The 13124-nt window shown below is 42.1% G+C and overlaps 1 non-coding gene across 1 annotated transcript; it reads right to left on the bottom strand.

The window, feature by feature from the left end:
• Nucleotides 1–11452: 11452 nt before the first annotated feature.
• Nucleotides 11453–11526, bottom strand: Trnat-ugu (transfer RNA threonine (anticodon UGU)). Its single transcript has one exon. It is a non-coding gene; the product is annotated as a tRNA-Thr (tRNA).
• Nucleotides 11527–13124: the final 1598 nt, after the last annotated feature.

Here is a 13124-nt window from a genome sequence, read left to right as displayed (position 1 = left end):
TTTAATTGGTAAAACTATATACAATTTTTGGAAAACCTATGCAATTGATACAGCGTACCATCGACGGGATTTAGAGTTGCAGCACTTCTTGAGAAACCACCACCTAACATTTTTACTGATTTTCTGCGAATACAAAATGTATCTCTCATTGGAGTCAGGCAGGAAACTATACCACGGATCTACTCACGCGAAATCTATCCGTAATATACCTGTGCTCATCTCCCTTAGGATGACATTGTGCTCAATAGCTCAGATGATTTTCGTCAAACTGCGGCTACTACCAGTCTTACCATCCTCTGTCTTCCTGCGTCATGCGATGCAGAATAGAGAGGCTTGTGGTCAGCACACGGCTCTCCCAGCCATTTTGCAAAGTTTTCCAATTGTGGAGGTGCTACTACTCGGTCAAGTAACTGCTCAACTGGCATTGTGAGGCTGAATCCAGACTCAACCAAGCCCCCCCCCCAACTAAGGAAAATTCCTTGGCAGTACCAGGTATCGAACGTGGGTCCTCCACATGGTAGGCTTCTATGCTGACGACTCAGCTAGAGAGCTGGACTCAATAGCTCACAGGTCCATGTAATGTTAAACTACAAAAGACAATACCATAATAAATCCACTAGAGACGTCGGATGTTCTACGTACAACAAAAACCAAGTATCGTTTTAAGTGAGAAGTAGCGAAAAATCACCTGAAAACAACATCGCTTAACCTGCGACTAAACATGTAAGTTTTTCATACTATCCCAAACTGTTGACTTTCGAGATGCTTCTGTTAACCTAAAAAACCTAGGAAACTGAATATTATACAGTGCAGGCCTTTGTATGACATGTACAGGATATTTTATTTCACGGATAATCCATTTTCTATTCCAGTCACAAATGGAGCAGTGGAAGAATGATTGCCGGCCGGAGTGGCCGTGCGGTTCTAGGCACTGCAGTCTGGAGCCGAGCGACCGCTACGGTCGCAGGTTCGAATCCTGCCTCGGGCATGGATGTGTGTGATTTCCTTATGTTAGTTAGGTTTAATTAGTTGTAAGTTCTAGGCGACTGATGACCTCAGACGTTAAGTCGCATAGTGCTCAGAGCCATTTGAGCCATTTGAAGAATGATTTTCTGCCTTCATACATTATGTGTTTTCCGCCAAGTAACTTTAAAGCACCCAAATCCCATGAACCTGCCTGGCTTGTATACTACAGTATGGATAGTTATGGAGGGACTCAATCCATAGCAGATATATCTTACACTGCTCTTCGATGATGTTGGTAAATATGTGATGGAACATAAATTTCAATTTTAGTACTGTTCTGAGATGTCCCAATATGAGCAAAATACGGAATATCATGTAGGATTTATGACAGAACTACACTCCTGGAAATGGAAATAAGAACACCGTGAATTCATTGTCCCAGGAAGGGGAAACTTTATTGACGCATTCCTGGGGTCAGATACATCACATGATCACACTGACAGAACCACAGGCACATAGACACAGGCAACAGAGCATGCACAATGTTGGCACTAGTACAGTGTATATCCACCTTTCGCAGCAATGCAGGCTGCTATTCTCCCATGGAGACGATCGTAGAGATGCTGGATGTAGTCCTGTGGAACGGCTTGCCATGCCATTTCCACCTGGCGCCTCAGTTGGACCAGCGTTCGTGTTGGACGTGCAGACCGCGTGAGACGACGCTTCATCCAGTCCCAAACATGCTCAATGGGGGACAGATCCGGAGATCTTGCTGGCCAGGGTAGTTGACTTACACCTTCTAGAGCACGTTGGGTGGCACGGGATACATGCGGACGTGCATTGTCCTGTTGGAACAGCAACTTCCCTTGCCGGTCTAGGAATGGTAGAACGATGGGTTCGATGACGGTTTGGATGTACCGTGCACTATTCAGTGTCCCCTCGACGATCACCAGTGGTGTACGGCCAGTGTAGGAGATCGCTCCCCACACCATGATGCCGGGTGTTGGCCCTGTGTGCCTCGGTCGTATGCAGTCCTGATTGTGGCACTCACCTGCACGGCGCCAAACACGCATACGACCATCATTGGCACCAAGGCAGAAGCGACTCTCATCGCTGAAGACGACACGTCTCCATTCGTCCCTCCATTCACGCCTGTCGCGACACCACTGGAGGCGGGCTGCACGATGTTGGGGCGTGAGCGGAAGACGGCCTAACGGTGTGCGGGACCGTAGCCCAGCTTCATGGAGACGGTTGCGAATGGTCCTCGCCGATACCCCTGGAGCAACAGTGTCCCTAATTTGCTGGGAAGTGGCGGTGCGGTCCCCTACGGCACTGCGTAGGATCCTACGGTCTTGGCGTGCATCCGTGCGTCGCTGCGGTCCGGTCCCAGGTCGACGGGCACGTGCACCTTCCGCCGACCACTGGCGACAACATCGATGTACTGTGGAGACCTCACGCCCCACGTGTTGAGCAATTCGGCGGTACGTCCACCCGGCCTCCCGCATGCCCACTATACGCCCTCGCTCAAAGTCCGTCAACTGCACATACGGTTCACGTCCACGCTGTCGCGGCATGCTACCAGTGTTAAAGACTGCGATGGAGCTCCGTATGCCACGGCAAACTGGCTGACACTGACGGCGGCGGTGCACAAATGCTCCATTCGACGGCCAACACCGCGGTTCCTGGTGTGTCCGCTGTGCCGTGCGTGTGATCATTGCTTGTACAGCCCTCTCGCAGTGTCCGGAGCAAGTATGGTGGGTCTGACACACCGGTGTCAATGTGTTCTTTTTTTCCATTTCCAGGAGTGTACTTGTTCCTCATGGCTCTGCACACATATCAGTAGCTTCGTTATGATTAGTGATCGTGAGTCAGTGGGATATTGAACAGGCATTAACGTCAGATGCTCTCTCGTGTGTGCCAGTTTTTCTAAGCAAAGCTCGTGACGTGCCCCAATGCTTGATGGAGTGGCACACACAGTATCGTTGTCGAGCCATGTATGCAGAGAGGTGTGTGCACTTACACATTATACAACGCTTATATTATGCATCAAGTATAACAAATTTTATCATAAGTCATGGTCACTTGTGTCGTAAATGATGTTCCAATCCCTACTTTACCATTTCGGGGGTTGATTTATTTTGTCTTTCCTCCTTACTTCCAAATGAGGTCCTTGATCTTTCTCTCGGTTCAGCCTGTCTTCATACCAAGGGCTACGAAATCATTTAAATTGTTTTGTGTTGAATGTCTAACTGAAAGAGCTACTTCTGCATTTAATATTATTGGTATCGGAGTACGGATTAAACGTGTTGATGTTGTATAACCACTGTTTGAAGCCGTTACCCACAGCTGCGATTGTATATTATAGTCCGATCCACGAAAGGCGGTTCGCGGATGTCGAGGCACAGACGGGGATTGCATTGTTGACGACTCCAAACGACAGTTGGAGTACGGCCAAGCGCGGGCTTTCCGCCCGAAGAAAGCGTGTATCCTGCAAATTATGTCTCCTGGTTGCTTCTACAGAATGTATCACGTATCACCACTATCAGCGATAACAACTTGTAATAAATGGCATAGAAATTCACTAAGTGGCTCGCTCTACGGCATTAACAGCAGAAAGCTCACAATGCTACTGAACGCTCAATGGCTTTCGGAGTATGCGTGACGTAGGTGCGGAGAACAAGTCTAAGCTCGACCGCCATCGTTCGTCACATCAACTGTAATAATGTGAATCGAAATGGGAGTATGGCATTATTTGCCGGAGATACCATTCAGGATGTACAGATACTTGATGCAGGTCTCTTTATCTGACGGAACTTCAGCGACTTGCATGTCGGTAATGATAAAATGACACATACAATCATGCATACACACACACACACACACACACACACACGCGCGCGCGCGCGCGCGCGCGCGCGCCCTCGCGCGCGCGCTCTTGCGCACACATACACATATTCTCCATCGGAAAAAATCCGATATTCAGGTTCCAAACGCGAGACCTTATAAATGAAGGTCAGCAATGCTTAGTACCATAAGCTGTTGACATTCCGGGTGTCTTTCCCAAGATTTGTGAGGCTCACCTTCTCTGCTGTTTCAGAAATATTAAGAATTTATTTCTTGCATTGCGTAGTCAGTTAGGCCAAACAATTTCTGCTCATCACATCTTTCATGAGAAACCGTCAGTTTATTTGCCATTACAAATCAAATTACTTTTAGTCATAGTTTCACATGCCCATTCAACATATCGTTCCGAAATTAGTCCAGTTCGATATTCCTTTCATCGGTATGTATTAACAGGGACATTGAAACACGAAGAATAACCTGTATTGTAGCAGCGAATGAGCAGCACTTCCGCATGGTGGTAGCAGTCAGTGCAGGCCAGGACCGTTCTGTGGCTGGTAGAGTACTTGTTATTCTTCGTGTTTTAATGTCCCTGTCAATACACATCGATAGAAAGAATATCGAACTAGACTAACCTGGGATAGCTGTATCAAATGGGTGTGTTACAAATCGATATGTTTATAACAGGAAGTGGACCAAAACTATCTGTCGACAGTGAGCGTCACCTGAAACATGTGATGAGAAATATTTATTTGGATTGACTCCAGGTACATAATGCAAATACGAAATTGCAGATATCTGCTGAACCACCGGGTAAAATGTGAACTTTCTAAAATTGTTAAACATCATTAAAATGACGAGGGATAAAAATCAATAATTTGTAGTTCGGTGTAGTGCAAACGTTTACAATATTTGTACTTTTATAATATTTGTACATAAATAATGTCAAGTGCCCTCACGTGTCTGTCTGTTTGCATGTCACAATCAAATGCAGCCTCAATAGAAGCCTCCATGTTCTCCGTGCCAACTCACAACGTAGCTCTATTTCTTCTAAAGCATTTAAATGATGCCATCGTTCTTAGCTTTCAAGTCTCTCAGAAGCTGTTAGAAGCACGTTGTGCTCAGTGGCTAAAATGCAATGGGGTGGTGCTGACATCAGTATGTAATTGTTGATTAATACTTAAAGACTGTATATGCATTGTATTCACTACATTGAATCGTATTATGTAGGAAATTTCAAACAATAACAGCATTTTCTCACATGACGTCAAGTCAAAAGTCAAAGAGAGAACGGTTAATTCAAAGAGTATGTCGTTCCACATTTCGCGTTATACTTATCGAATCAATAAATTTCCTGTAAAACCCACTTTCTAAATTAGCCCATGTTGTTCCTCAGCATTCACTGTATCACCACACCAAAGAACATAAAAATCATTTCAGTCGTTCAGTCGTGAAAGCGTAGCGCAGACAGATTTACTTTCAGGTTTATGGTAATTGTATGGGACTGTGGACAGAAGAGTTCCCAAGGAATAACATTTTGTCCTTAGCGGTAGGTAATAATTTAATTGATTTCGGTACTACATTCATTGTTTTCAAAGGAAAATTCAGTGCTTTTAAGTACAATATTCGTTTTAAAAGCGTAGGCGGAGAGCGACTTTACAGTTAAGTTTTACAAGTGCACTATTTTGTGTGTTTATCCTACAATGACGGCAAGTAGGAGTGTGATAATCTGCCACAGCACTCTTTTCTAATTTTAGAGGAGCTATAATTAGCATATGTATTACACAAGAATCCATTCTCAGGAAGATGGATCAGCTTTCATCTGAAATTATTTAGATCTGAGGAAACATGTATTGTCCGAAACATATGAATGATAAAAATCTATCTTTTGTTATGTATAGTTCTTGGGACTTAGTTACCTTTCACTGTTCCGTTACCGACATGTGAAGAAGTCCAGTGTAGCATCGCTCCAAGTTATACGGTATTTTGTGCACAAAAAAATGTAAATATTCGATCAAACGCTTCAAAAAACCGTATGACGCAATGAAATACTCACGCCCACTCAAGGACATCTGATTTCAAGAAAATATCGGACAGACAAAACAGAACACTGTTGTAACAAGCAATTTGTGAAAGAAGTATCAAATGTACGTTTTATGTTCCTTAGGTATTACCTCATGTTCAGTGGTATAGATTGTCTTAGAATATACTGATGAGTCATAATGAAATCTTTCTCTTTCTATTCTTTTCTGTAAGTAACCTCACTGTCTTTTTGATGTATGCTAACTTTGTTACAGGTCAGCTGTTTATAGCTGTATCTCGGTTGTTTTCTGGAGGCTACTAATGTATTCAATCTTAGATTTGATAACCATTACCAAAACCCACGTTTTGTATTCATTTCCCTTATTTTTTATGTGCAGGTATGTCCCTTTGGTATTTGTATCGAAGAATCAGAATGCGTGAAGGCATTCAGGATTAAATGTCAGACTCAAGCCACCTTTGCGTAATCAGACATTATTCCTCCTGAACACAATCGTGAACCGACGCAACGCAGTTCAAAACTCTGCCTCTCGCTCTCTCTGACATGGATCAAAATCGGCTAAGAAATTGCTGTGGGTGCAGAATCTAGTATAAATTGCATTATCATTATTATCTGTAATATTCTCTAATTACATTACTTTCAAAATATCACTTTATCGCTGTTTGAACCCTAAAAACACGTATCTACAGAAAACTCAGTTCAAATCCACGTCTGAAGTAAATAGCAGCGCGCAAGACAGCGAATATTTGTACGACTTTCAAATACGTGTGAAGTTTTGCGTATGGACTATTCACTCGGCTAACGGAAGTTTGTACTCTACGTTTGAAATCTACTCCTGTCGCAATCTTAACCAACAAAAAAAAAAAAAAAAAAAAAAACCGCTTCTTTTTTCATCATCATTTCGCTTAAATAGTTAGAAAAAGTTCTGTTGAATTTTCTATTGTTGCTATCTTTAGGAAAACAAAATGGTTCCCATCCGTATCAATTTCAGTGCTATTTATGTAACCTCAATTTATTTTATTCATCCGGTTTCTATATTAGCATTTTAGTGTGTCACAATTTCGACTGTTAAGTACGTTTGCTTAACATCTGAGAAATCAGGACGCAAAATCATTGGCGAACCAGATAAGTGACTATCGTAATTCTAAAGAATCTTCTTTGGTTTGTGTTGATGTAATGTCGCTGAATCTAAGACGGCAGATGTAAATCAGAGGCAGCTTTAATCGCGAACAGGTGTTAACAGACCCGAATCCCGAGCTGAAGGATTACATGACGACATGATGCGCGATGTACCCGCGCAACATTCCGCGTCATAGGCCCGGGAATACACGTTATCAGGTCTAATGCAAATGTTTGCCGATATGGAACCTACTCTTGAAACTCACATGGGTTAACTTGACACTCAAATAGGTAATGTAGCGGGCAAAAGTGACAATCTTGAAACCAAAATTTGTACCTTAAAACATACCCTCGGAATCCACATCAATAATGTGCCACTAACATGACAAATCTTGAAACTGGTGTCAGTGATATCGAACAAAGATTAGACTCTCGCGTAAATAACATTACATTCGGCGTGAGCGATTTACAAACCCAGAATCTTACGTCAATGCCAAGTTGCAGGAACAAAATAGAACAGTTGGTAGTAAATTAAGCAGTCTTGATTTGCGAGTATAGGATACTCAAGTACGTTTGGGTAATATAAATTCTGTTATCAGTGACATACAAAGCCAAATTAAAAGTGCAAATGACACCATGGAAGAAAAAATTAAAACTATTGCCACTGGGTACGCTAATCCTCTGATATCAACATTGGTCGGAAGTTTTCGGACTTGCAAGCAGACGACTCTTTGAAACATTATAGTGAAGGGTCAAAGAAAGTAAACCATCTGACAGAAGGAGTAAATAATATAGGGGAAAGTGTTGAAAATATTGCCCAACGACTGTCAGATGTCAATATTAGCAAAAAGGTAAATGATGTCACCGCAGGTACACGTTCCACAATTAATAGAGAATTTGCGGAATGGATCGACTCAAAAGAACACTACATAGAGAACACAGTACAGTCCGAACTGAAAGACGCAGTTAAATCCGCCACGGTTGAGACTTTAACTGCTCCTGGAACATCCGGAGACACTCTGCCTAGTGGACTTAGAGAAATTGGAAGAGCCACTAGTCATGATCTTCCTCAGTGGAAGTAACAATTAACTAATGACATTGATCAGCTTAAGAGACAAGCAAATGAAAAGCAGACAGTTAATCAAAGAGACTATCCGCAATCTTTACCGCCTGAACGAGATTCTCGGCATTATTTAGAGTACCACGTACAACATTCCCCATCAGCAAATATTACACGTGACAAAATTTCCACGTTGCGTGGTCACATTGATCAGTTGACGTTAGTTGAATTAATGAGAGACGAAAGTGTTTTAAAACATCGAGTTTTGTAGCGGAACATTCACCCCATAATTTTTCTGAAGTCGTTCTCAGGTGTTTTTCCAGAAACATGAAATGACAAACAACGAATTCAGTTCACGTTAGGATATGTCCCAGGGAAGGGTCAATCTGGGGTACAGACACCACAGATAAATGCCACAAATTTGCAGATTTTGAGAGACACTTTCTGAATAAGTTTTGGAGCTCTGGTATCCAGCAAAGACACCGAAAGGAGGTGTATACTGCTGAACCCTTTAACACCAAAGGATGGTTGAGGCGTTACTTTGAAAAGAATTTACGCAAAATTCAATATTGGGGCACGCCCATCTCCACGGAAGATGTAATTATATTTTGAAATTTAAACTTCCAGTCTCAATCAGAGCAAAATTGGTTAAATTAAATGAGAACGACAAGAAGTTTTTCTTTCCGTGCTTGATAACCTAGAATACATGATACATGATTACGTGCGTGCGAGTTCGCGGTACAACTAAAATAATGGACCGCCCGCTCCGCAACAGCACTCTGCAAACGGTCGCAATGGAATGTCATACAACCCAACACCGGTCACCCTACCGCGCAGCCTTATAAAAATGACAACTTAAATCGCCGTAACGGAAAGCCACAAAGTAAATGTCAAAACCAAAACAGATATAATCCCATTTAGCCGACTACGCAGCAACAGTATGGCAGTTCATCGTTAAATTATAACGGCAAATACCACACCACAATAACAGAAAGCGTAATGGAGATCGCAATGGGGGTAGGCTATGTAGTAACTATAACGGCCAACAGCAGTATAATCAGCAATGTAACTTCACTCCATCACCACAAATGAATTTTGCTCAACCTCCGAATACGACACTTTCTCAGCAACCAAATCAACAACAGCTCCGAAACAATGCGCAAAACAATCCGCCAAATTCTTTTCAGAACACAGCAAGCCAGAGTAATCCGGAAAACTCAACGATCTTTTATACGCAGGCAAATAAAGTACCAAATATTGTGCAAAATGAAACGCTTTTAATTGAATCACAGTTTGTGTTGCATACTAACGCCAATTTTGAACCGAATAGGCCACAGAATACTGCTCAAGTAAAAGTAATTGAAATTTCATCTGAACCTATCGCGGAAAACCAGTAGCAGCTTCTTCATGCCCCCTCGGGGAAGCTGCGGAACAAACGGGGGCAACTTCATTAAGCTACACATCAATGTAATTAGGTACGAAGACGACTGTGAATTACGAGTCTACGTGTTGAACGAAAATGATACATTCAACAATGATGATTTGGGGGAAAACCAAGTCCAGGCATCAACTGCTATTCACACATCTGACATACCTATTATTGCTTTATTGATACAGGCGCCAACATTAATGCTTTTATCTATGTGCGTATATAAGAAAGTATGCTTTGTTACTAAAATTCCTTCACTCCCCGTTCAAGGATGTACTGTATCCGGAGCTGTGGGCTCCCTGGTACAGAAAGTCAGCAAACAAATAAAAGCACAGATACAATTCGAATCAGGCAGTGTACCGTGTACATTCTTAGTGGTTAAGAACTTGTCCGCTACACGTATGTTGGGAAATGAGTTGCTACGTAAAAATCGTGACATTATCGTTCTTGATGATGGTAAGTGTACATTAAGACTCAGCGATCGAGAATTAGTCATACATCTGATGAGGACAAAAGTCAAAATATCCAGCCTTGAACGCAAAGTAAAGGTACGCAAGCTCTCTTGCAGGCAACCGTATTTTAGTGAGATTGACGAGTCAGATGATGTCGACAATGACCCTGACTTGTTCCCACTGCCGATGAATTACGTGTGAAAACCTTGGAAACAGACAGACTAAACTCCCGACAAAGATATGAACTTCATGACTTGTTAGAAAAATTTTTCAATATTCTTTCCAGGAAACCAGGGGTCATAGCTAACTATGAATTCGACATGAAGTTGAAACCCCATGATACCTTTCGTAAAACGACCTATGCTGTTCCGCAAGTCCGTAAGAAAGCGGGTAAGCAAGAAATTCGTAAGATGCTAAGGTGGAAAATCATAGAACCGTCCGACTCTCCATATAGTAGTCCCTTATTGTCTATATTCAGGCAGGATGGAAGCGTTAGACTTGTGTTAGATCCGAGAAATATCAAGAAGATCATCATACCAGTATGTACATGACCTGAATCCCTGGAGGAATAATTACAAAGATTTCATTGGCAGGTAAAACTATTATAATCATCCAAGATGTACACAGCAATCATCTTTGCTGGTTGCTCTTATCATTTTCGAGTAGTACCATTTGGTCTTAACATTAGTTCTGGTGTTTTAGTAGCAGTACTTGATCGTGTGTTAGGTCTGGAGTTGATCAGATAACCGTCTACGGCGATGACTTATAGCAACGGTTTCCTGGGAGAAACATTTGGCCCTAATACAAAAGATTTTTCAAAGATTTTCTGATTTCAGAGTTACAGTTAACATACAAAAATCTAAATTCGCCAAGAGAGAAGTACAGTTTTTAGCACTTTTAATTTCAGCTGAAGGAATCTCTCGTGATCCCAGCAAGTTATCGCCTATAAAAAAAAATTCCTGTACCCTGCACTAAAAGGTATTTTAAAAGTTCATCGGATTAACTTTATTCTTTCGTCGTTTCATTCCAGATCAGTGAATGAACAGTCCAGCGTTGTTGAATTTACATAAGAAAAACGTCCACTGGATGTGGACTTCAGAATGTCACAATGTCCTTGAGAAAATTAAATAAACTCTTCTAACGAGTAACATCTTAAGTCATCCTAACATGAGTTTAGACCTCGGTATGTCTTGTGATACATCATTTCAAGGATTAGATTCCTGTCTGTTTGAAATAGACAAAACCGATGACAAAGATAAAATCAAAACAATCAGTTTTGCCAGTCGAGTTTCAACCAAGCTTGAGAGATCGTAATCGGTAACGGAATTAGAAGGATTAGCGGTTGTGTGGACTTTTCACCGTTTTCATTTCTGTATTCATGGACATAAAATCAAGGTATCCTCCGATCATCAAGCGCTGAGCTTTCTGCTCTCCTGCAAACTTTATCATCCTAGGCTTAACCGATGGTATGATAATTAAATGGAAACCCTTAGCTGCCGGTCAAATGTTGTTGATATACATCAATGGGGACAGCTGAAAATGTGAGCTCCGACCGGGACTCGAACCCGGGACCTTCTGCTTACATGGCAGACGCTCTATCCATCTGAGCTACCGAGGTGCCTGTTTTTACAAGAGTATAATTTTGAAATTATTTACGTAAAGGGCAAGAATAACATTATTGCTCATGCATTGTCTCGTATGCCTGAAGGAATGCCGGCGCCTACTGAGTTAATAGAACAGATTTCTAATCATAAGGTACTTCTCATGAAGGATCATTAGTATCAAATACGTCGTCGATATCATCCCTGTCAATACTTGCAGAGTGAGTGTTAGTGTCAAGGTCTGTCGAAAGTTCCGAACTTGGCTTCAAATGGTTCAAATGGCTCTGAGCACTATGGGACTTAACTTCTGAGGTCATCAGTCCCCTGCCGGCCGGTGTGGCCGAGCGGTTCTAGGCGCTTCAGTCTGGAACCGCGCGACTGCTACGGTCGCAGGTTCGAATCCTGCCTCGGGCATGGATGTGTGTGATGTCCTTAGGTTAGTTAGGTTTAAGTAGTTCTAAGTTCTAGGGGACTGATGACCTAAGATGTTAAGTCCCATAGTGCTCAGAGCCATTTGAACCATCATCAGTCCCCTAGAACTTAGAACTACTTAAACCTAACTAAACTAAGGACATCACACACATCTATGCCCGAGGCAGGATTCGAACCTGCGACCGTAGCGGTCGCGCGGTTCCAGACTGTAGCGCCTAGAACGGCTCGGCCACTCCGGCCGGCTCTTCAAGACACCGATCGTATTTGCTTAAAAACTAAGCAACTTCTTCGAAAACAATTCTAATCACTCGGCACTCGTTGTCAAAATTCTATAAACTACACAATGGAGTTTTGTTTCATCGAATTTCTCTTTTTATAGGTAGGTGTTGCGTCTGTATTTCTGAAGATTAGGTTGAACATCGCATCTGGTATACTCACCTTTCCTGGAGTCATTATGGCAAGGAGAAATGTAAACGTAAAATTTCAGCTTATTGTTACGTACCCAATCTTCACAAGAACGTTCACAATCTATTAAGAAATTGTTCCATTAGTCAGAAGGCGAAACCATTTAACCTATCAAATGCCTTACCTTTAAACACAATACGTACTGAAAAATCAAAGCAAATCGTCAGTTTGGATTATGTAGGTTCCCTTCCTCAGAAAAGAAGAGGTGTGAAGTATCTGGTCGCTCTGTTAGATCTTTTTACCAAGTATGTAAGACTCTATGTTATGAAGTCATCTAACGCACCTCCACTGTTCAGACGAATTGAAAAGGATTATTCTCCTAGCTTTGGAAAACCAGAAGCCATATTATCTGATAATGCATCAACTTCTGTAGTGAGACAGTGGAAAAATTTTCTTGCCACCAACAACAGCAGACAAATTTTAATATCAGGATACAGACCACAGAGTAATCCCACAGCAGAATCTTTAAAGAGTTCAAACGTTTCATCCTAACTTATATTCCAAATCAGCAGAACCGCTGGATTGATTTAGTCACATGTTTTGAAGAAATTGTTAAAAACCCACCTCTCACATCCACTGGTTTCACACCATCCGAGTTAATTTCCAAACGACTAGAGACAAATGAATGGTAGACCCTTTCCTAAAATACAACACCCAGAAGTGACACTAGACAACAAGTTGACGCAAACTTTCATATCTTTAACCAGCCACGCCAGGT

This window comes from Schistocerca serialis, chromosome 4 (assembly GCF_023864345.2).
Source record: "Schistocerca serialis cubense isolate TAMUIC-IGC-003099 chromosome 4, iqSchSeri2.2, whole genome shotgun sequence".
Taxonomy (NCBI): Eukaryota; Metazoa; Arthropoda; class Insecta; order Orthoptera; family Acrididae; genus Schistocerca; species Schistocerca serialis.
Note: the sequence above shows the minus strand (reverse complement) of the source record. Positions and strands in the feature narration are given on the sequence as shown.